A 26259-nucleotide genomic window follows, 5' to 3' on the forward strand; every position below is an offset into this window, starting at 1 on the left:
ATCAGGCAAAATCCCACACGGAAATGTTGTTATCCTTCCTGCAATCTCACGGATGGAAGATGAACTTAGAAAAGAGTTCCTTGGTTCCAACTACAAGGGTAGTTTTCTTAGGAACCATAATAGATTCCTTATCAATGAAGATATTTCTGACAGAAGTCAGGAAATGAAAGATTTTCGATTCTTGTCTAGCGCTTCAGTCCTCTCCTCGGCCATCAGTGGCTCAATGTATGGAGGTAATCGGTCTGATGGTTGCAGCTATGGACATCATCCCATTTGCCTGTTTCCACCTCAGACCCTCTGCAGTTATGCATGCTCAGGCAGTGGAATGCAGATTATGCGGACCTGTCTCCACGATTACATCTGAAACGGAAGACAAGGGATTCTCTTCTTTGGTGGTTGTCTCAGGACCATCTCTCCAGGGAACTTGCTTCCGCAGACCCACCTGGGTGATTGTGACAACGGACGCCAGCCTTCTGGGATGGGGAGAAATCTGGGGCTCTCTAAAGGCTCAGGGAACATGGACTCAGTTGGAGTCTGTTCTACCCATAAACATTCTGGAGCTGAGAGCAATCTTCAATGCTCTTCTGGCCTGGCCTCAGCCTCGGGTCAGTTTATCAGGTTCCAGTCGGACAACATAACTTCAGTGGCTTACATCAACCATCAGGGAGGAACTCGGAGTTCCTTGGCCATGACAGAGGTAATTCTCAAAGAACAAGAAAAAAGGCACCTTCACGGTTATGCGGTTAAAAAGTCTTTAGTTTATTTTCTTGAACAGCAAAACAAATTCTTAAGTTCAGCTCAGGATGGAAAGTTTGGGTTGTTCCCAGTGACCCACTGACGCGTTTCGGCTCGCTGGCCGTAATCGTAGTGTGGTCTGTATAGCCTCTATCGGCTCTTTTTAAATCTGTAGGCTTTTGCCTATTGGTTAAAACCAAAGAACCTGGGAATTAACCCATTACTTTCCAATTCATTTAATTACTCATATGTTAATACTATTACAAAACTTTTCTTAGGACAATCAATTAATGTATTATAATAAACATCCTCATATATGACATGACTTCATAAAGTTACATTGGCACATTTCTGAAAATAATAAATTCATATCTCAATTAATACTTTTGTATCAACATCGTTATAGAAGGAGAAAAAAAAAAAAGGGCTATCAATAATAATTTTAAATGAGTTGTTAACTCCTCTTTAACTATTTACTATAATGATACCCTTTTAATATAATGCAACCTTTTCCACGCTTTTTGGACAACTCCCTATAATTAAGGTAAATTGACCTATCTTGGCCATCAATATCTTTTCTTACTGAGTCAATATCTTTTTGTTGATATCCTCTTTCTCTCAATCTTTTACTAAGATCGTCAGCTTGTATATTGTACGTGTCCATATTTGTACAGTTTCTCTTGAGCCGTATATATTGACCCCTTATAACTGATTTAAAGACCCTTTGAGGGTGATTACTGCGGGCATGCAATATAGTATTGCCCGATATGGGCTTTCTATATAATTCCACCTCAATTTTGCTTTGATTCTCTCCTTTAAGGGTAACATCTAAGTAGTTAATACTGCTCTTATCTACTTCAAAGGTGAATTTAATCCCCACATCATTTGTGTTCAGTCTTTCCACAAACCTCTTCCAAAAAGCGTGACATTAAAGAGGAGAAAAGGGTGACTTTTGTCACCCAATATAGCAATCAGTATGAGGAAATTTGTCAAATCATCAGAAAAAATCTGTCTATGATAAAAGCTGATGATGGACTGGAGGAGATAAGTCCAAGAATGTGCAGGTTTGCATTCAGGAAAGGACTGTCTATTGGAAATAGAATTGCTCCTACACAGTTGAAATCGGAGCTTCCAAGAAGAAGCTCATGGTTAGAACATAGAGGGGTATTTAGATGCGGCAATTTACATTGTAAAGCCTGCGAGAAGTTAGACCCTAGACAAGAATTTAAAAGCAGTGTAACAGGAGAGGTTTTTGAATTTAAAGGATGTTCAAATTGTAGAGCCACTTATTCCATTTATCTGCTTACCTGTATAGAATGCGAAGTTCAGTACACTGGGCTCACTACTAGAGAAGTAAGGTACAGAATTAGAGAGCACCTTTCAAACATAAAACTAGGCAAACTAACTACACCTCTTGTGCTTCATTTCAAAAATTGTCATAATAAAAGTAGCAATACACTTAGATGGACAATAATAGATGATGCAAAAATGGGCTCCAGAGGAGGCGATAGGGAGTCGGTTTTGGCTAAAAAAGAAATATTCTGGATACACAGACTAAAAACGAGGTTACCACAAGGATTAAATTCAGAGTATGATCTGATCAACTTCTGGAAATAGTCTGTGTGTCCAGAAATAAGGATTTATTACCTCTGACTGTTTAAGAGATTATGCTAATCGATCCCAGAATATAAATACAAAAATTGGTAGCTAAGTTATGGAAAGGAGAAAACTCATACCAGAGAATGAATTTACCCAAAACAAGGGGACATATAAATTGATATTTAAGTTTTAGACTGTCTGGAAAAGGTTGCATTATATTACGAGGGTATCATTATAGTAAATAGTTAAAGAGGAGTTAACAACTCATTTAAAATTATTATTGATAGCCCTTTTTTTTTTTTCTCCTTCTATAACGATGTTGATACAAAAGTATTAATTGAGATATGAATTTATTATTTTCAGAAATGTGCCAATGTAACTTTATGAAGTCATGTCATATATGAGGATGTTTATTATAATACATTAATTGATTGTCCTAAGAAAAGTTTTGTAATAGTATTAACATATGAGTAATTAAATGAATTGGAAAGTAATGGGTTAATTCCCAGGTTCTTTGGTTTTAACCAATAGGCAAAAGCCTACAGATTTAAAAAGAGCCGATAGAGGCTATACAGACCACACTACGATTACGGCCAGCGAGCCGAAACGCGTCAGTGGGTCACTGGGAACAACCCAAACTTTCCATCCTGAGCTGAACTTAAGAATTTGTTTTGCTGTTCAAGAAAATAAACTAAAGACTTTTTAACCGCATAACCGTGAAGGTGCCTTTTTTCTTGTGCCTTTTTTCTTGTTCTTTGAGAATTACCTGAGTAATCACTAAAGTGCACACACGGCAGCGATTTCCACCACGCCCCACTGCAGGTATTGTGACGGAAGCACGCCCAAGACGTCAACGAGCACACACACGAAGGGGTAACAGAGAAGCACAGAACGCCGAGTAAAGGCGAGCCGGGCTACCGCGATAGTGGAGTCTCCTAAGCAGACCACAGGTGAACACCGGGTTTTGTGTAAAAGAGGGAGATGAGTTCCGGACAACGGGCGAATGTGAGTGTTTAACCCAGAAGTGAAGTTTGAAAAGTGTGTACTGAAATTTTGTGAAGGGTGCAATTTATTAAGGTCACATAGCAGTGGGGTTAAAATTGGACTTGGCTACATAAGGATATATGACAGGTGCTAAGCCTTTGGTGTATATTCATGACAGAGGTAGCCAAGATAATTCAGTGGGCGGAGACCCACAATTGTTGTCTGCCTGTGATCCACATCCCAGGAGTGAACAACTGGGAGCCGGACTTCCTGAGCAGACAGACCTTTGACCCGGGGACGTGGGAACTCCATCCGGAAGTGTTTTCCAGCCTGATTCTCAAATGGGGTCAGCCAGAATTGGATCTCATGGCATCTCGGCAGAGTGCCAAGCTTCCGAGGTACGGGTCGAGGTCATGGGACCCTCAGGCTGTACTGATAGACGCCCTGGCGGTACCTTCTACTTCAAGGGCCCTTCCTTCATCCAAATCTAGTTTCTCTGAAGCTGACTGTTTGGAGATTGAACACTTAATTTTATCTAAGCGTGGATTTTCGGAATCGGTCATTGAGACCATGATTCAGGCTCGTAAACCTGTGAATAGAAAGATTTACCATAAGATATGGCGTAAAAATCTGAATTAGTTTGAATCCAAGGGCTACTCTTAGAGTAGAGTTAGGATTCCTAGAATTATATCCTTCCTCCAAGAAGGTTTAGAGAAGGGTTTATCGGCAAGTTCCCTAAAGGGTCAAATATCTGCCTTGTCTATTTTGTTACATAAACTCCTTACCTTATTTTTCATTCGGATAAGGTAGTTTTGCATACTAAGTTAGGGTTCCTCCCTAAAGTAGTTTCAGATCGAAACATTAATCAGGAGATTGTTATTCCTTCCTTGTGTCCTAATCTTTCTTCCCAGAAGGAACGGCTTCTGCACAATCTGGACGTGGTGCGTGCATTAAAATTCTATTTACAGGCGACTAAGGATTTTCGTCAGTCGTCTGCTCTGTTTGTGGTATTCTCTGGGAAACGTAAGGGATAGAAAGCTATGGCTACTTCTCTTTCTTTGTGGCTGAAGGGTATCATTAGGTTTGCCTATGAAACTGCTGGACAGCAGCCTCCTGAGAGAGTTACGGCTCATTCTACGAGGGCCGTTTCCTCTTCCTGGGCATTCAAAAATGAAGCTTCTGTAGAACAGATTTGCAAGGCTGCAACTTGACCTCTCTTCACACTTTTTCAAAATTCTATAAATTTGGCACTTTTGCCTCAGCTGAGGCCTCTTTTGGGAGAAAGGTTCTTCAAGCAGTGGTGCCTTCCTTTTTGGTTCCCTGTCTTGTCACTCCCTTATCATCTGTGTACTCTAGCTTGGGTATTGATTCCAAATAGTAATTAGATGATCCGTGAACTCATCGTGTCATTAGAAAGAAAGAAATTTATCCGGTAAGCATAAATGTTGTTTTTCATGTCAGGTTAGCACACTTAAGAATATGAGATCAGGTAAGTGCGCGAGTATGTTCATTCCCCCCCCCCCCACACACACACACACATTTTGCTTCATTGACTTCTATGGAGGAATAGATTATCGCGCACGCAATATTCTTAGTTCCGCTTTTTGCGTGCGTTGTGTTAGTGAGAGCAATAACTTTTTGCTTTCAACTCGTAATACGCCCTTTTCCTATAGTTAATGTGCATTTATCATATCTTTATGTAAGAGAAACAGGTGTTCTGTATTTATGTAAGTAACTTGGGTGCCTTAACTTTTTCTCTTTGTATTGTGCCGCATTCTGCTTTGTTGTAAAGTGGCTTTTTATTGATGTAAGTTTTTATTAACCCACATTCATTTCAGCTCCTGCTAAGTCACTGTAATGAAGTGATATATTCCTCCTTTTCATACGTTACCTGCTGTAATGTACTGCAGAGTAATTTAGCTCTCACAGGCAGGAAGTATAAAAAAAAGTATCATAGAGCTAAAGATGAATGACAGAATTTAATTACACCTAGTATTTTTTAATCTTTTCACAATTTTTGTGTGGCAAAATTGTTTTAAAAATTATTCAAACATTTTTTTGATCTACAATTGCTGGAGCTCTTACAAGGACATTAAACACTAAATAAATGCTAGATAAAATTGTGCATTTAAAGAAAAGATTAGCCTGAGAATAACATAACTTTCATTAGCTGTTTAAATATTGGCAAAATAAGTGTAAAGTTGTAGTGTCTATAAAACAGTGGGAGCTGCCATGTTGTAACTTAGGTTATCTTCTCTGCTGTGGCCAATTAGGGACGGTTATAAATAACTCACTAGAGTGTGCAACCAATGACTGTGTGGAATATAACAGTGTTCTGCTCTTCCATTTCTAACAGGAACTGAAAATCTCACAATTTCAGAATGGAATTACAGGAAAAGAGGACAACATAAATAAGAAAGTTTATTGTAGATATTTTTATGTATATAAAATTTATCATTTTATTTTAATGTCCCTTTAAGTCTAGATTGCAGTGAGAGTATTCAGTTTCATTATTACTTGACTGGGGGATGAGGGAAGTTGGAGGAGTATTTAAGCCTTTGGCTGGGGTGTCTTTGCCTCCTCCTAGTGGCCAGGTTCTTATTTCCCAAAAGTAATGGATGCAGCTATGGACTCTTTCCATCTGAAGAATAGAAAATTATCTAGTAAACATAATTTAAGTTAGAATAGCTAACAAGCTCATCAGGCATCTGTTAACATCATGTAAGCACTGGCTTTTAGAATCCAGAAAAAGCCAGTGCTTCCATTATGTTAACAGATGCCTGATGAAACAGCTAGTATAGCTGAGAAACGCGTTGCAATCTGTTGCCAATTTTGCTTTAAACACTTTTGATAATGTACACACCCATTGGTTTTTAATATTGGTTTTAATAAAAATTCGCTGAATTTTTTGGAAGCCTGAGCTTTATTCGATCATCCCTTGACACACATGGGCCTCTACATCCTCTCGAGGATTAGTTTGCTGGGAAACTGCGAGATCCTAGCTTGCGTCATTTAGCAAATTTTGTGCTGCTCCCTTTGTGAGTATATTTACAATACAAGACTAGCTACTGTCTGTTACACTCGCAGTATTATACTAGGAGGCGCCCTCTTGTTTGTGATTCTTATTACAGTAGGAAAATGGTAAGGGCGCTAATAGCTAAAGATATCTCTAAGAGTGAATCTTACAGTGACAGTCTCTCACTGGATCTTCATAAAGTCTCACAATAAGCAATATTTAATAAGATGTGACTAAAATTATTTATTCTAAAATCTTATAATCATAAAGGATTGCAATAAAATAATGGGACGTCTCTCTTATAAATGTATATAAACACACAATTTCTGGAAACAGAAAAACATTAGCCAACACAGTGTACTGGTATAATGTTTAATAAGTAATGGTTTTGTTAATAGTATCAAACAGCAGAAATGATAGTGTAACAGTCTCGAGTACAAACTTTCAAGCAAAAGTCCACAGTGTCAGCAATCTTGAAACGACTGTGTAATTCTCAGCAATCTTGATAAACTGCAATGAGAGGGCCTGGCACGCTAGGACCGCAAAGCCAGAAGCCTTTGCATTTAGACGAATAATCTGCATATTCGCATCACAGATGAAGAAATTAGCAATTCTCAGAGCCTTAATTATCTCCTGAATATACTCGAGGGGAGTCTCCACCTCAATGAGCTCTGACAAAGTGTCGCACCAGCAGGTTACTGCTCCAGCAACCGCGGCTACAGCTGCCGCCGGTTGAAATAAAAACCACGTATGTTGAAACATCTTCCTCAGAAAGTTTTCCATTTTCTTATCCATAGGCTCTCTAAAAGAAGAACTATCCTCCAGAGGGATATTAGTATGCGTAGCCAGCGTAGAAATAGCGCCATCCACCTTAGGGATGGAGCCCCACAAATCTAATTGAGAGTCAGGGATCGGGAATAATTTTTTAAAAGTAGAGGGGGAAAAAAGAAGTTCCTATTCTTTCCCATTCGTTACTAATAATGTTCGCCATTTTAATTGGCACAGGAAAAGTCAGAGGGACCTTCCTGTCTTCAGACATGATTTTTAAATCCAGACTCCTTTCTCTTCCTTTCAAAGGAAAGATTTTATTTGGTCCAGGGCTGGACTCCATTATTTCTATGGTTACCGGAGGGAAAAGTGCCTTCCTACCGCAGGATAAGAATAGGCCTAAGGGACGCAATTGTCTAATTTTCGTTCCTTTCTTTCTGACAAATCACAATGACTGCAATCATCCTCCAAGTCCGAGCAGCCCAAGAATACTTGGAAGCCGGCTCAGCCCTGGAATAAGTCCAAACAGACTACAAAGCCTGCCGAGAACAAATCGGCCTGAAGGGGCGGCACCCGATCCAGATTCGGGATGTACAGGATCCTTGGTTCTTGAAGGTTGTGTCTCAAGGATACAGGATAGGATTCAGGTCTCATCCGCCCAGGGCAGATTCCTAGACTGGAAAAGAGGGCTGTCTTTTTAGGTTGTGTACGGGATCTCTCCTCTCTAGGAGTAATTGCCCTGGTACCTACAGCAGAAAGAGGTTTGGGGTTTTATTCAAACCTTTTCTTGGTTCCAAAGAAGGAGGGACCTTTTCATCCAATTCTGGATCTAAAGTGCCTAAACAAGTTTCTGAGTATTCCCTCTTTCAAGATGGAGACTATACTGCCAATCCTCCTTCTGGTTCAGGAAGCACATTTTTTGACCACCATAGACCTGAAGGATGCATACCTTCATGTTCCGATATACAGGGAACTTTTTCAGTTCCTGAGGTTTGCCTTTCTGGACCAGCACTTCCAGTTGATAGCTCTTCCATTCGGCCTAGCTACTGCTCCAAGGATATTTACAAAAGTTCTGGGGGCTCTTCTAGCCGTTGCCACAACACGAGGTATTGCAGTAGCGCCTTACCTGGATGATATCTTGGTACAGGCACCATCTTTTCGTCTAGCGGAAGTCCCTTCTCAATTTTCTTTGATCACATGGATGGAAGATAAACTTGGAAAAGAGTTCTCTTACTCCAAGTACAAGGGTGAATTTCCTGGGGACAATCATAGACTCCAAATCCATGAGAAAATTTCTCACAGATCAGAGATGTTGCAAACTAACTATTGCATGTCTTGCCCTCAGGGCCTCCTTGAGACACTCAGTGTATGGAGGTGATCAGATCCTTTTGCCAGATTCCATCTTAGACCCTTACAACTATGCATGCTGAGACAATGGAACGGTGACCATTCAGATCTGTCTCAACAGATTGTGCTGGACAACCTGTTGAGAGACTCGCTCTCTTAGTGGCTCTGTCCAGATCATCTGTCCCAAGGCACGTGCTTCTTGAAACCGTCCTGGGAGATTGTGACTATGGACGCAAGCCTTTCCCCCTGGGGTGCCGTTTGGGGTGCCAAGAGGACAAGAACTGTGGACTCAGGAGTCCTCCCTTCCGATCAATATATTGGAACTCCGGGCAATCTTTAATGCCTTGAAGGCTTGGCCCCTTCTGGGTTCGTCCCAGTTTATCAGTTGACAAGCAGACAATATAACCTCGGTTGCCTTCATCAACCATCAAGGGGGAACAAGAATTTTTTTTGGCGATGAGAGAAGAATCTCAGATACTAGAGTGGGCGGAGACAGACAGATGTACGCTGTCAGCGATCCACATTCCGGGTGTGCACAACTGGGAAGCGGACTTCCTCAGCAGGCAATGCTTTTACCCATGGGAATGGTCTCTCCACCCCCCATGTGTTTGCAGAGATATGCAGCGAGTGGGGGATGCCGGAGATGGATCTCATGGCATCCTGCCTCAATACAAAGCTACCTATGTACGGGTCGAGGGATCCTCAGGCGGAATTGATAGACTCTCTATCAGTACCATGGAGGTTCAGACTCTTATATATCTTTTCCCTCCATTACTGCTTTTCCCTCGTGTGGTGGCTCGTATCAAGCAGAAGCGAGCATCAGTGATTCTGATTGCTCCATCGTGGCCGTGAAGGACGTCGTTTGTGGATCTCGTGGGGATGTCCTTATCTCAGTGGAGGTTACCTTGTCACAGAGATCTGCTGATTACAGGGTCCCTTCGTTCATCAAAATCTAGATTCTCTGAGGCTGACTGTGTGTGGAGATTGAACACTTAGTCTTAGCAAAGAGAGGGTTCTCTGAGAGTGTTATTGACACTATGGTTCAAGCTCATAAGCCAGTTACTCATCGTATCTACCATAAAGTGTGGGGGACTTGTACTGGTGGGGAAAAAAACGTGGCTTTTCCTGGCCTAAGGTTAAGGTTGCCAGAATTTTTTATTTTTTCTCCAGGATGGACTGGAGAAGGGTCTATCTGCTAGTTCCCTGAAGGGACAGATATCAGCCCTGTCGGTGTTACTGCTTAAGAGATTGGCTGAGCTTCCGGATGTGCCGTCCTTTGTTAAGGCTCTGACTAGGATCAGAGCTGTGTTTAGATCTGGGGCTCCGCCTTGGAGCCTCAATCTTATTCTTAGTGTTTTGCAGCAATGTTGACATTAAATTGTTATCTTGGAAGGTTCTTTTTTTGCTGGCTATTGCCTATGATTTCTGCTTTACAATGTGACTCCCCTTATCTTTTTTCCATGCTGATAAGGCGGTTTTACTTACTAAATTGGGGTTCCTCCATAAGGTGGTGTCGGACCGTAACATTAATCAAGAAATTGTTGTTCCTTCCTTATGTCCTAATCCTTCTTCAGGGAAGGAACACTTTCTTTACAATCTGGATGTGGTTTGTGCCTTGAAGTTCTGTCTTCAGGCTACTAAGGAATTCAGACAATCTTCCTCTTTGTTTGTCATCTATACTAGGAAGCGTAAGGGGCAGAAGGCTTCTACGACAGCGGGGCGACAGCCTCCTGAGAGGATAACGGCTCATTCCACTAGAGCAGTGGCTTCCTCCTGGGCTTTTAGAAACAAAGCCTTTATGGATCAGAATTTGTAAGGCGGCTACCTGGTTTTCCTTACCCATTTTTACAAAATTTTACAAGTTTGATGTGTTTGAAGCAGCTTTCGGGAGATAAGTTTTGCAGGCTGTGGTGCCCTCAAAATAGGTTCCGCCTCTTTCTTTTTTCTTTTTTTTTTGGTTCCCTGTTTTCTTACTCCTTCAGTGTCCTCTGGAGCTTGGGTATGGTTTTCCCAACAGTAAGGAATGAAGTTGTGGACTCTCCCAGCCTTATGGAAGAAAAACATAATTTATGCTAACCAGATAAATTCCTTTCCTTCCTGGCAGGGAGAGTCCTCACCCGAAATTTATTTTTTGATGAGCGGCTCCCTTTTTATATTATTTCTTCTGGCACTTTTATACCCTGATGTTTCTCGTACCTTTCCTTGTTCCCTCGGCAGAATGACTGTGGGATAGGGGAAGTGGGAGGGATATTTAAGCCTTTGGCTGGGGTGTCTTTGCCTCCTCCTGGTGGCCAGGTGTTGTATTTCCCAACAGTAAGGAATGCAGTCGTGGACTCTCCCTGCCAGGAAGGAAAGGAATTTATCTGGTAAGCAGCAGCACATGTTTCTTGAGCTGAAATGTATTAGTTGGGTTAAAGGACACTTAAGATATGCAAGGATGTTTTGATATCTCAGGCTTTAATGCTTATGCAGAATATAACAATGATCAGCTGTGAATTCTGTTGCCAAATAAAAGCTATTAATGACATTTATTCGCCGATGCAGGAGTGCCTTAGAGTCAGGATTTTAAGAAATGTTTGATATTTTACTTTGATGTATTTTTCTCTAGTTGCCTTATATAACAATTAAGTTATCTCCTTGCAATAAAGTGCCTTTATAGTTGATTTAACTATTAGTCGCTGGGTTTTAATAGCATTATTATGGATAGCTGAAATTTAACTCCAAGTCCATCACTTAGCCAAGTACCTGCCAAATACTTAAACAGGAGTCATTTAAATAGCTCACTGATCATTTAGATCTTTTAATTCCATCTGCCACTGAAGGAATGCTCTGCCGCAATCTCTTCATGTTCTTTTAATCTGTTAAGAGGACATTGTGAATAACTGTAGCGCAGGACCTCATTCGGTCTCTGTGCTTCAAAGAAGAACATCTAATCCCTCTATGAGAACATGGCTTACCGTGTATTCAGCAGTGTGCAGAGATAAACAATGACTAATCAAAAGGGAGTGCTTGAGAAAACAGAATGGTACATTTTTATATCTGTCTGTTTGTGCCACTTTTTTATATAAAAATTAAGTCCTACTGTGCAATATAAAAAGAGGAATACCAGACACTTTTAAAGGTGATTTGGCATAATCCTAAAGTCTGGTGGGTGTTCTGGAAAGGATGAGCTTCTACACTGTCTTCTGGTGCCTCTATCTGACCCTCTGGTCATCAAGCAAGCATATTATGTTTTTTATGCTTTAAATGGCGAGTTACATATATTAGAGATACATTTCTCTATATTTTACATAAGGTGTGTAATTTATATATCATGTATATTTTATCCCATGTGTCAGTGTATTTATGTATTTAAAATAAAATATATATACATACATACGCACATACACACACACTTATTTCAATTAGGTACCAGCAGAGTTTTTGTTGTGTTATGGAGCTTTTGGAGTTAAGAAAATGTTTAGTTCCGGTACCTGTGCTGCTATTTATAGGCTGCTGGCATTAGGAGGGCACACTGGAGTGCTTGTCTTTGGCAGCTTTTGTGTCTCTAGTAAATACTTTATTGTTTTTGCATACCTCTTGATTTGGTGTATATTTAAGTGTGTTTGCCTGAAACAGTGTAAGCCAGAATGGCAGACACAGTATAGTACAGCTTAAATGGATATTGCAATATTTTATCTTGGCCAACCTTTCCAATACTTAAAAGATGAAATCCCTAGTGAGAGGAGGCATGGACAGAAATAGCCAGTCCCCTTTTTTACTTGTATAATCTTCTACCTGAACATTTTCCTTCACTCCTAGTTCTGTACATCATAGGATGGTTAGAGCAAGGTCCCTCTCTAGAGGTCTTAACTGGTAAGTTACGGTGAAGGCATCTGTTCCCACATGTTCCCTGCTGATTGAGACTTGCATTGATAGGGTAAGGTGTGCTTCTATTGCCTCATTCCTTTGTGGAGGCTTACTGAGTTGCTGGTTTGCACTGTATGTTCCAGTAGGTGCCGCAATCTTGGATCCAGAAGTGGCCTCATGAGCAGGCTCTGGGTGATGTCACGGCATGCGCCTTTAGGCGACTTTATTAACTGGTCTGTTTCACTCATGCTCTCCTCCTTTGGAGCTATGACTGCCTGCAGCAAGTAAGAAGCCCTTGTGTTGACAGTTTTGGAGGAGTCCTTCTCTTGCAAGTGATTGCCTTCTTGCAGATGGATGTTTATCCTGTACAGGATTCTTGGCTAAAGCCTAGTGATATGCAGAGCGAGGGTTCACAAGTAATTTTTAATCAGGGCTGCTTTCGGTCTCTTTGTTGCTGCTTTTGCTTTTCACTTTTTAACTTGAGCCTTTACATCCTTCTTTCTTATTCTTCAGCCCTGAGCCAAAGTCTGATGTTGTGCATATGAATTGAGTGCTCTGCAATAAACTTGTTTATAAGGATAAGCAAAACTGTGATTTAAATGCATTAGTCAAGTTTTGAAGGATTATTTGCACCTAATCATTTTACTGCTGAGCCTTAATCTGTTACTATGCAATCTTGCAATATGTCTCAAATGTGTGCAGGCACCAATCACCAGCTAGCTACCTCTAATGTAGGACATATTCTTTATCAACAATGGATACCAATAATACATTTGAAAGTAGAAGTGATTTTAAAAGTGTCTTAAAGTTATATGTTTTATCTGAATGATGCAAGTTTAATTTTGACTTTCCTATCCCTTTAAGAATGCACCAGCCATCTGTGTTACTACTGGTATAATTAACCACTAGTTGTTTTCTGTGTTTCCTAGGTCTTTACAATTTTGGCTAAATGTTGTGCATTTAGTGCCTTACAGAATTTGTTTTCCTTGCCAGCAGCAGTTATGTGTTCTGTTTTTCTTTATACCAAGGCTAGGATTGCCACCTTTTCCTAAAAAAAAAAAATACCGGGTGGGGCCATAAAAGGGTGGGGCCACAAAAAAGGCGGAACCAAAATAGAGGCAGATTCACTCAATGTAACATGCCCCTATGAGATTGAGCTTCAGGCTCTTCGGTACAGGTACTGGGTCACGGTGCCTGAAGTTTAGTTCTCGTAAAGCACTGTGGATATCCTAAAGCACATGCTCAGAAGAAAAAAAAAAAAATCCGATTTCATAGAGATGATCCCATATGCACAGGCTCCCTCCTGCACCACTCCACGCCACCCACCACCAATCCATCCATCCATTCTGCAGGCAGCCTGCACAAACAGCATACTTAACTTACTGAAGCTGAACAGAGAGAGTGATTTTCGTCAACAGTTCTGATAGATAATAAGTAAACAGTCCGTAACTTAACCTGACAACGAGGGGGAAGTTATGCCGACTAACTCTCCTCACGTGTCAGTACCTGCATCTCCCGCTCGGGAGGTGCGTGATATTGTGGCGCCAAGTACATCAGGGCGGCCCATACAGATCACTTTGCAAGACATGGCTAATGTTATGACTGAAGTATTTTCCCCCCCTCCTATATGCCCTTTTCCCCCCCTCCTATATTTAGAAAAATGTTTCCAATAGACGCCACCACACGGGACTTATGGCAGACGGTCCCTAAGGTGGAAGGAGCAGTTTCTACTCTGGCTAAACGCACCACTATCCCGGTGGAGGATAGCTGTGCTTTTTCAGATCCAATGGATAAAAAGTTAGAGGGTTACCTTAAGAAAATGTTTGTTCAACAAGGTTTTATATTACAACCCCTTGCATGCATTGCGCCTGTTACGGCTGCGGCGGCATTCTGGTTTGATTCTCTGGAAGAGACCATTAACTCAGTTACATTGGATGAGATTACAGACAAGCTTAGAGTACTTAAGCTAGCCAATTCATTTATTTCAGATGCCGTAGTACACTTAATTAAACTTATGGCTAAGAATTCAGGATTCGCCATTCAAGCGCGCAGAGCGCTGTGGCTTAAATCTTGGTCAGCCGATGTGACCTCTAAATCTAAATTGCTTAACATACCTTTCAAAGGGCAGACATTATTCGGGCCCGGTTTGAAAGAAATTATCGCTGACATTACTGGAGGTAAGGGTCATGCCCTGCCTCAAGACAGAGCCAAACCAAGGGCTAGACAGTCTAATTTTCGTGCCTTTCGTAACTTCAAGGCAGGAGCAGCATCAACTTCCTCAGCTCCAAAGCAGGAAGGAACTGTTGCTCGCTACAGACAGGGCTGGAAACCTAACCAGTCCTGGAACAAGGGCAAGCAGGCCAGAAAACCTGCTGCTGCCCCTAAGACAGCATGAAGTGAGGGCCCCCGATCCGGAAACGGATCTAGTGGGGGGCAGACTTTCTCTCTTCGCCCAGGCTTGGGCAAGAGATGTCCAGGATCCCTGGGCGTTAGAGATCATATCTCAGGGATATCTTCTGGACTTCAAAGCTTCTCCTCCAAAAGGGAGATTTCATCTTTCAAGGCTGTCAGCAAACCAGCTAAAGAGAGAAGCGTTTCTACGCTGTGTACAAGACCTTTTACTAATGGGAGTGATCCATCCAGTTCCGCGGTCGGAACACGGACAAGGGTTTTACTCAAATCTGTTTGTGGTTCCCAAAAAAGAGGGGACCTTCAGACCAATTTTGGACTTAAAGATCCTAAACAAATTCCTAAGAGTTCCATCGTTCAAAATGGAAACTATTCGGACAATCTTACCTATGATCCAAAGGGGTCAATACATGACCACAGTGGATTTAAAGGATGCCTACCTTCACATACCGATTCACAAGGATCATTATCGGTACCTAAGGTTTGCCTTCCTAGACAGGCATTACCAATTTGTAGCTCTTCCCTTCGGGTTAGCCACGGCTCCAAGAATCTTTATAAAGGTTCTGGGCTCTCTTCTGGCGGTACTAAGACCGCAAGGAATTTCGGTAGCTCCGTACCTAGACGACATTCTGATACAAGCGTCAAGTTTCCAGACTGCCAAGTCTCATACAGAGTTGGTTCTGGCATTTCTAAGGTCGCATGGGTGGAAGGTGAACGTAGAAAAGAGTTCTCGGTTACCACTCACAAGAGTTCCCTTCTTGGGGACTCTTATAGATTCTGTAGAAATGAAAATTTACCTGACAGAAGACAGGTTAACAAAACTTCTAAATGCTTGCCGTGTCCTTCATTCCATTCAACACCCGTCAGTGGCTCAATGCATGGAGGTAATCGGCTTAATGGTAGCGGCAATGGACATAGTACCTTTTGCACGCCTGCATCTCAGACCACTACATTTGTGCATGCTAAGTCAGTGGAATGGGGATTACTCAGATTTGTCCCCTATGCTGAATCTGGATCAAGAGACCAGAGATTCTCTTCTATGGTGGCTTTCTCGGCCACATCTGTCCAGGGGGATGCCCTTCAGCAGGCCAGACTGGACAATTGTAACAACAGACGCCAGCCTACTAGGTTGGGGCGCTGTTTGGAATTCCCATGCTCTTCTGGCTTGGCCTCAGCTAGGAACTCTGAGGTTCATCAGGTTCCAGTCGGACAACATCACGACTGTGGCTTATATCAACCATCAGGGAGGGACAAGGAGTTCCCTAGCGATGATGGAAGTCTCAAAGATAATTCGCTGGGCAGAGTCTCACTCTTGCCACCTGTCAGCGATCCACATCCCAGGCGTGGAGAACTGGGAGGCGGATTTCCTAAGTCGCCAGACTTTTCATCCGGGGGAGTGGGAATTTCACCCGGAGGTATTTGCACAACTGCTTCGGCGTTGGGGCAAACCAGATCTGGATCTCATGGCGTCTCGCCAGAACGCCAAGCTTCCTTGTTACGGATCAAGATCCAGGGACCCGGAAGCGGTTCTGATAGATGCTCTGACAGCACCCTGGGTCTTCAACATGGCTTATGTGTTTCCACCCTTCCCGATACTTCCTCGACTGATTGCCAGGATCAAACAGGAGAGAGCATCGGTGATTCTAATAGCGCCTGCGTGGCCACGCAGGACCTGGTATGCAGATCTAGTGGACATGTCATCCTGTCTACCATGGTCTCTGCCTCTGAGACAGGACCTTCTGGTTCAGGGTCCTTTCAAACATCCAAATCTAATTTCTCTGAGGCTGACTGCTTGGAGATTGAACGCTTGATTCTATCAAAGCGTGGATTCTCAGAGTCAGTGATTGATACCTTAATACAGGCTAGGAAACCTGTTACCAGGAAAATTTACCATAAAATATGGCGTAAATACTTACATTGGTGCGAATCCAAGAGTTACTCATGGAGTAAGGTCAGGATTCCTAGGATATTGTCTTTTCTACAAGAAGGCTTAGAAAAGGGTTTATCTGCTAGTTCGTTAAAGGGACAGATCTCAGCTCTGTCCATTCTTTTGCACAAGCGTCTGTCAGAAGTTCCAGACGTTCAGGCTTTTTGTCAGGCTTTGGCCAGGATTAAGCCTGTGTTTAAAACTGTTGCTCCACCATGGAGCTTAAACTTAGTTCTTAACGTTTTACAGGGTGTTCCATTTGAACCCCTTTATTCCATTGATATCAAGCTGTTATCTTGGAAAGTTCTGTTCCTAATGGCTATTTCCTCGGCTCGAAGAGTCTCTGAGTTATCAGCCTTACATTGTGATTCACCTTATCTGATTTTTCATTCAGACAAGGTAGTTCTGCGTACTAAACCTGGGTTCTTACCTAAGGTAGTCACTAACAAGAATATCAATCAAGAGATTGTTGTTCCTTCATTGTGCCCTAATCCTTCCTCAAAGAAGGAACGACTTCTGCACAATCTGGACGTTGTCCGGGCTCTGAAATTCTATTTACAGGCAACTAAAGACTTTCGACAAACTTCTTCTCTGTTTGTCGTTTATTCGGGACAGAGGAGAGGTCAAAAGGCTTCGGCTACCTCTCTCTCTTTTTGGCTTCGTAGCATAATACGTTTAGCCTATGAGACTGCTGGACAGCAGCCTCCTGAAAGAATTACAGCTCATTCTACCAGAGCTGTGGCTTCCACTTGGGCCTTTAAAAATGAGGCCTCTGTTGAACAGATTTGCAAGGCTGCAACTTGGTCTTCACTTCACACCTTTTCAAAATTTTACAAATTTGACACTTTTGCTTCTTCGCAGGCTGTTTTTGGGAGAAAGGTTCTTCAGGCAGTGGTTCCTTCCGTGTAAAGGTCCTGCCTGTCCCTCCCGTCATCCGTGTACTTTTAGCTTTGGTATTGGTATCCCATAAGTAATGGATGACCCGTGGACTGACTACACTTAACAGGAGAAAACATAATTTATGCTTACCTGATAAATTCCTTTCTCCTGTAGTGTAGTCAGTCCACGGCCCGCCCTGTTTTTACGGCAGGTCTAAATTTTAAATTAAACTCCAGTCACCACTGCACCCTATAGTTTCTCCTTTCTCGTTTGGTTTTGGTCGAATGACTGGGTATGACGTAGAGGGGAGGAGCTATATAGCAGCTCTGCTTGGGTGATCCTCTTGCACTTCCTGTTAGGGAGGAGATATAATCCCATAAGTAATGGATGACCCATGGACTGACTAAACTACAGGAGAAAGGAATTTATCAGGTAAGCATAAATTATGTTTTTGCCACCGCCAGTGACTGATAATAACAAACATAATAATATGAGAGTGCATTCCTCATTATGTATAACGCAAGAGCAAATATGAAGTTGAATTAAAAAATAAACCCCCCCCCCACACACACACACACACAGGTTAATGTCAAGCAGCAGTAAAAGGCTGGAAATAAGATTTTCAAAATATTTAATTACATCATTTAAAATAAATACACAAACCATTAGTAAATAAGGGAAAAAAAATCCTCCAATTAATAAGTTTCATGCTTGGATCTGTGCAGTGCAATACTGTAATATTTATGCTTACAATCATCAGCTGGCAGTGGCACAGACAGACCTACTGTATGATTATCAGTCACAGTCTCAGACTCACAGTTCAGTATATCCTCCTTACCAGCGCAAGTCTTCTTGTTGTATGAAGTAGAAGCAGCGCACAGCCGGTCAGAGTCAGCCACGCCCACAGTCAGTCACGTCACGCACGGTCGCTCACAGACATAGACAGGGCTGCGCAGCCAGGCAGCCATGGATTGGATAATGGATTTGGAAATTGGAATTAGGCAGTCAGCCAGGACAGTATGTAAGTGTACACACAGCCTCAGGATGGCAGTCTTGATCTCGACGTTGAGAAAATAACGTCACTGGCGCTAGCGAAGGGAAATTTAAAAAAAAGTCTTTTGCATTGCCGGTATTATACCAATTCCGGCACGGCTCCTAATCTCTGATTACCGGCTGTGCTGGTAAAATACCAGCTGGGTAGCAACCCTAACCAAGGCTGATTTTCTTATATGAAACTTGTAATAAGATACCTTATTGTTCTTGTAGATTAAGACTTTTTCAACTATACATAATGTGTGTATGTATGTATGTAAGTATAGATATATATATATGTATGTGTATATATATATATATATATATATGTGTGTGTGTGTGTATATACTGTATATATATATATATATATATATATATATATATATATATAAAATAAAATGTGCAATTAACCACACACAAAGATATTGATACAGACCAAGTTGCATGTATACTGTATATTCAAAGTGAAAAGAGTGTTTAATGGAAACAGTCCCACAAATACATAAAGTTCTGATGGTGTTCCTCAAAAGGAAAAGAAAACACATCATAGCAAAATACTGTGTGAATCTTCACTCCCCAGATGTAAGGCAGACCCAGAATGCTCACATAAATTAGAGCTTCAACAGCTCAAGATATTAAGCTCTATTGTGCGGACCCAAGGGGAACTATATACAGACGATGGCAAATGCTTATAGCAAATGTACAATTTATTAAAAACAGAAGCTAAAGTTCATAAATCATTAAGGGATACAGGTACTAACATACAAAGATACTATAGGTGTAAAAGTCTGTAATTTCAGACTGCATAGATCTACACATCTGTAATATTTCTGTACCGGACACGTATCACTCCTTGTAACCAATTTGAACAATGCTTGAATAACTCCAACCATCGTTTCACTAACTGCTGTTATCTTTTTCAAGGAGATTCTCCCATATCCAGTTCACAATATTTAAATCCAACCAGCGTTCCTGATTGGATAACTCCTTCCATATATCCAACCCAGCTACAGGTTTCTCAGACGTGATAATTAAAAAGCAATTTGTTAAAAACCAATATTGCTATATAAATTAAAATCGCCAGCATTATACAAATTTAATCTATACAAAACAACAAATAATTTATAATAGACAATACATATTTAACATGAAATATATAATAAAATACAAATAGCAGTTTATAGTCATAGTATGTTGATTTATCCTCTGCTTGGATTCAACCCCTTTTTTCTGGGTTTTTAGGTTAAAAGTAAAAGGACTATAATGAAAGTATTTAAGACTGAAAACCTAATAATACAAAGCTTGCAATTTATCCATCACTAATCAGTTATAATATAGGGTAATTTTTTAAGAGCCATTATAGGCTAGAGGTTTCACTTTTAACCTAGAAACCCAGAAATACAGATTTGAATCTACCTGCAATTCGGTCTGTATCAGTATCAGTGTGTGGATATATATTCCAGTGTGGTAGAATTTTGCAGCATTGTATAAATTATATTAGCAATATGTGTATGTATATATTTTAGGGACATGGCTTTTGTTTTACCATGTCATTAGGTACTATTTTAAAGGAAAACAGATTATTTATCCACATGGTAACAGGAAGAATTTATCGCCAGTGAAATCCATTATTTCTTCCTGGATCATTATCCAGTATTTTCAAGCTGACTTCTACTCCAGTGCCATCTAGGCTCAGGGCACACTCCACTAGGGCAGTTTCCCCATCCTGGACTTCCAGAATTATGCATCTATTTTGGATATTTGCCAGGCTGCTGTATGGAAGACTCTGCACATGTTTATTAATGTCATGCTTTTATCCTCATGCTATCTTTCCCATCCCTATTTTTCTGCTTGGTTTTCTCTCAACTGGTAAGTATTGGATAGGTTGGCCAAGATAATTAGAAATTTAACATAAAAAGTTGAGGCACGACTTCCGGCTGTGGGTGGGGCCAACAGGTAGCACGCAGGTAGTGTGCTGGTAGCTACCTACGGCTCTATTCTCCTATGCGATAGGAACACCACTATTCAGCAGCCGCCCGTTGTTAGCCTTGTCCTAAGAAGAGGTATTAGGACTGGCTAGTGATCCTCGGATCTCGGATGGGAAGTCACCAGAAGGCATAATTGCTCTGTGGCTAGGAGCACCCAGAGAAGCTGCCCTGTTTCTCTGGTAAATCACGTTGATACTCATAATCATCTGTGGCAAGGCAAAGATGGAACGCTGATGCTATATGCAAACCCTGTAACCTGAAGCAAGCCTTCATTTTCAACGGGCGCCTCAAGGTAAACAAAAGAAGCACAAGCAGCACCGAAGTTAGACTACGCTGTTCCTCCTGACTTCCTGCAGTAGAGCTTGGAAGGCAAGCAAAGGGATGGATACCCTTCTCTGCAGTTGCAGCGCATTTGGAGTCTAAGAAAGCCTTACCGGTAAAAAGTGCTGCGGAGCTGTGCATCAAGGACGTTACAGTGTGACGGATGTTTTTCTACAGCGATCCCCCCTGCGAAGCTCTCAAGTGTCTGAGGGGCTTGTCCGGACTGGAGGGCAAGTGTTTCCGTTTTCCTGGACAAAACGTTTGTTGCTCACAGGTCTCTTTAATCAAGCTGTGAATCTTGGAGACAGCGTATTGCAGAAACCCCGCGTAAACCTGCAGGACCGCGGGCAACACCTAAGGAGGCTGTAAACACGGTGTTCTCTGGAATTCAACCGCACCTGGTGGCGGCTCTCACATAAGCTCGGTCGAGTAAGAGACACTTTCTTGGTTTAGAGGCCCCAGAGGAATACCAGCAGACGGAGGTAAACCTATCTGTGAGCTGATGGTGCTTAAGCAAGTTCCATTGTAGTCACTATGGCTGAATGTTGGCTGGTTTAGAGCCCTGGTTATACTTTCCCTATAAACTGGCTGGCAGCATATTCGTGGTGCCTAATTGAGAGCAAGCAGCGGTACAAGAGAAATCCTTCAACAAAGGTCGGATTTGTGTCATAGGACAAAGAGAATCTTATTTCAGGTACTTTTTTCATCTTTATCTTTGGCGGATATACTGAGACAATAAGCCCCTTTCTATGGAGTGAGCCTAAAGGGATTTTTGCTGCGGGCTAAGACATAAAGTAGGGCTGTTGGTGGCTCACGTAAAGATATAAAGTAAAAGGAAAGAAAACTTGATTCTTTGTGGTATAGTCATTTTTAGCTAGCTTTTTTTTTTTCTTTCTTTCCATCAGAAGCACCGGCAAATGTATAGTTAAAAGAAAAAGGAAAAAAGGGGACGTTTACCCGGATTATAAAGACTAACTAATTGTATCTGTGGGATTAAATACTATTTGTAACAATATACATGCTAGTAATATAAGAATGTAACTTAACTGGTTAAGGAATAAGAAGCACTGTAATTGCCTTTTTCTTTTGTCTAAATTTGAAAATGGTGTTAATATTAACTAGGCTTCCGTAACTGTGAAAATTTAAAAGTACAAGCTTGGAGTTGTTGGTGTGTCTAAAAGTGTAAGATAGCTGAGAATTACAATTAGAGGCACAAAGTATTTAGTGATAAATTCGAGCCCTCTTCTTTTTGTTCTTTTTTTTTTGTTCTTTTTCTTTCTTTTTCTCTCTTTGTTTTTCTTTCACTGTTTTCACCTTTCTTTTCTTTTTTTTTCTCTTTCTTTTTTCTCCTTCACATGTTATTTATGTATACAATTGTTATTTAGCACTTATTCCAACATTTTTTGAGTTTGGTTGTTCTTTTTAATTTAGCGTTCATAGCTACACTTTAGCACTGAATTAGAATAAGTGGCCGTGTAGCCACCCAGTCACAGAATTTTTTTTCTTACTACACATACACATAATATTACGGTGAATGGACAGATTTATTACACATCCAAAAGGTTCTTCACCTAAAATGCCACCAAAACAAAAAGATAAGAAGGGCAACGTTAAAAATATGGAAAATGTGCTTGATGCCTCACAAGATCAAGGAGCGGTCAATTTGGGCGTTAGTGACATGACAGAATTTGCAGCTCAAGTAGCGAAGCTGATGACCCCACATTTAGATCTAATTAAAGCTGAAATTAAAGCAGAGATTCTTAGTTTAAAAGATGAAATCAGACAATTTACGGCAAGGTTAACGGAGGTGGAGACTAGGGTCTCAGAGGCGGAGGACAGAATAAACACTCATAGTTCTGATATCACTGTTCAAGGGAAAATTATCTCGCAATTGCAAGAACGTCAAGAAGACCTTGAGGATAGGTCGAGGCGCAATAATTTACGGATCATTGGCCTCCCCGAAACAGTGGAATATCAAGATTTGCTTCATTTTGTATCTGTCACCCTCCCTCAGGCCCTTATGATTCCTCCTCCTCCTACACCTTTTCTGATCGAGAGAGCGCATAGAATAGGCCCTCCTAAGGATAGTAACACTTCACCAAAAGCTAGAACTGTTATTTTCAAGTTTGTGAATTACCAGGACAAGGTTTTATATTTGAACTATTACAGGAAAATGAAATCTGTCCTTATTGATAATAACAAAATCCTGATTTTCCAAGATTTTTCGGCAGAGACTATGGCCAAAAGGAAAGTAATGTCTCCCTTTTCTCCAACATAGGTGTGTCCGGTCCACGGCGTCATCCTTACTTGTGGGATATTCTCTTCCCCAACAGGAAATGGCAAAGAGCCCAGCAAAGCTGGTCACATGATCCCTCCTAGGCTCCGCCTACCCCAGTCATTCTCTTTGCCGTTGTACAGGCAACATCTCCACGGAGATGGCTTAGAGTTTTTTAGTGTTTAACTGTAGTTTTTATTATTCAATCAAGAGTTTGTTATTTTGAAATAGTGCTGGTATGTACTATTTACTCAGAAACAGAAAAGAGATGAAGATTTCTGTTTGTATGAGGAAAATGATTTTAGCAACCGTAACTAAAATCCATGGCTGTTCCACAAAGGACTGTTGAGAGCAATTAACTTCAGTTGGGGGAACAGTGTGCAGTCTCTTGCTGCTTGAGGTATGACACATTCTAACAAGACGAAGTAATGCTGGAAGCTGTCATTTTCCCTATGGCATCCGGTAAGCCATGTTTATTACGATTGTAAATAAGGGCTTCACAAGGGCTTATTAAGACTGTAGACTTTTCTGGGCTAAATCGATTCGTTATTAACACATATTTAGCCTTGAGGAATCATTTTATCTGGGTATTTTGATATAATAATATCGGCAGGCACTGTATTAGACACCTTATTTCTTAGGGGCTTTCCCAAAGCATAAACAGAGCCTCATTTTCGCGCCGGTGTGGCGCACTTGTTTTTGAGAGGCATGGCATGCAGTCGCATGTGAGAGGAGCTCTGATACTTAGAAAAGACTTTCTGAAGGCGTCATTTGGTATCGTATTCCCCTTTGGGTTTGGTTGGGTCTCAGCAAAGCAGATACCAGGGACTGTAAAGGGGTTAAAGTTTTAAAACGGCTCCGGTTCCGTTATTTTAAGGGTTAAAGCTTCCAAATTTGGTGTGCAATACTTTTAAGGCTTTAAGACACTGTGGTGAAAATTTGGTGAATTTTGAACAATTCCTTCATGTTTTTTCGCAATTGCAGTAATAAAGTGTGTTCAGTTTAAAATTTAAAGTGACAGTAACGGTTTTATTTTAAAACGTTTTTTGTACTTTATTATCAAGTTTATGCCTGTTTAACATGTCTGAACTACCAGATAGACTGTGTTCTGAATGTGGGGAAGCCAGAATTCCTATTCATTTAAATAAATGTGATTTATGTGATAATGACAATGATGCCCAAGATGATTCCTCAAGTGAGGGGAGTAAGCATGGTACTGCATCATTCCCTCCTTCGTTTACACGAGTCTTGCCCACTCAGGAGGCCCCTAGTACATCTAGCGCGCCAATTCTCCTTACTATGCAACAATTAACGGCTGTAATGGATAATTCTGTCAAAAACATTTTAGCCAAAATGAACCCTTGTCAGCGTAAGCGTGGCTGCTCTGTTTTAGTTACTGAAGAGCATGACGACGCTGATATTAATATCTCTGAAGGGCCCCTAACCCAATCTGAGGGGGCCAGGGAGGTTTTGTCTGAGGGAGAAATTACTGATTCAGGGAACATTTCTCAACAGGCTGAACCTGATGTGATTGCATTTAAATTTAAGTTGGAACATCTCCGCATTTTGCTTAAGGAGGTATTATCCACTCTGGATGATTGTGAAAAGTTGGTCATCCCAGAGAAACTATGTAAAATGGACAAGTTCCTAGAGGTGCCGGGGCTCCCAGAAGCTTTTCCTATACCCAAGCGGGTGGCGGACATTGTTAATAAAGAATGGGAAAGGCCCGGTATTCCTTTCGTCCCTCCCCCTATATTTAAAAAATTGTTTCCTATGGTCGACCCCAGAAAGGACTTATGGCAGACAGTCCCCAAGGTCGAGGGAGCGGTTTCTACTTTAAACAAACGCACCACTATACCCATAGAGGATAGTTGTGCTTTCAAAGATCCTATGGATAAAAAATTAGAAGGTTTGCTTAAAAAGATGTTTGTTCAGCAGGGTTACCTTCTACAACCAATTTCATGCATTGTCCCTGTCACTACAGCCGCATGTTTCTGGTTTGATGAACTGATAAAGGCGCTCGATAGTGATTCTCCTCCTTATGAGGAGATTATGGACAGAATCAATGCTCTCAAATTGGCTAATTCTTTCACCCTAGACGCCACTTTGCAATTGGCTAGGTTAGCGGCTAAGAATTCTGGGTTTGCTATTGTGGCGCGCAGAGCGCTTTGGTTGAAATCTTGGTCGGCTGATGCGTCTTCCAAGAACAAGCTACTAAACATTCCTTTCAAGGGGAAAACGCTGTTTGGCCCTGACTTGAAAGAGATTATCTCTGATATCACTGGGGGTAAGGGCCACGCCCTTCCTCAGGATCGGCCTTTCAAGGCAAAAAATAGACCTAATTTTCATCCCTTTCGTAAAAACGGACCAGCCCAAAGTGCTACGTCCTCTAAGCAAGAGGGTAATACTTCTCAAGCCAAGCCAGCTTGGAGACCAATGCAAGGCTGGAACAAGGGAAAGCAGGCCAAGAAACCTGCCACTGCTACCAAGACAGCATGAAATATTGGCCCCCGATCCGGGACCGGATCTGGTGGGGGGCAGGCTCTCTCTCTTTGCTCAGGCTTGGGCAAGAGATGTTCTGGATCCTTGGGCGCTAGAAATAGTCTCCCAGGGTTATCTTCTGGAATTCAAGGGACTTCCCCCAAGGGGGAGGTTCCACAGGTCTCAGTTGTCTTCAGACCACATAAAGAGACAGGCGTTCTTACATTGTGTAGAAGACCTGTTAAAAATGGGAGTGTTTCATCCTGTTCCATTAAGGGAACAAGGGATGGGGTTCTACTCCAATCTGTTCATAGTTCCCAAAAAAGAGGGAACGTTCAGACCAATCTTAGATCTCAAGATCTTAAACAAGTTTCTCAAGGTTCCATCGTTCAAGATGGAAACCATTCGAACTATTCTTCCTTCCATCCAGGAAGGTCAATTCATGACCACGGTGGATTTAAAGGATGCGTATCTACATATTCCTATCCACAAGGAACATCATCGGTTCCTAAGGTTCGCATTCCTGGACAAACATTACCAGTTCGTGGCGCTTCCTTTCGGATTAGCCACTGCTCCAATTATTTTCACAAAGGTACTAGGGTCCCTTCTAGCGGTGCTAAGACCAAGGGGCATTGCAGTAGTACCTTAC

The 26259-nt window shown here is 41.5% G+C and overlaps 1 protein-coding gene across 1 annotated transcript in view; it reads left to right on the plus strand.

Annotated features, from left to right (window-relative positions):
• The window catches only part of ATXN10 (ataxin 10), a gene marked incomplete in the record, with an annotated part of 986216 nt that overhangs the window by 575953 nt on the left and 384004 nt on the right, over positions 1-26259 (plus strand).

Source organism: Bombina bombina, chromosome 6 (genome assembly GCF_027579735.1).
Source record: "Bombina bombina isolate aBomBom1 chromosome 6, aBomBom1.pri, whole genome shotgun sequence".
Taxonomy (NCBI): domain Eukaryota; kingdom Metazoa; phylum Chordata; class Amphibia; order Anura; family Bombinatoridae; genus Bombina; species Bombina bombina.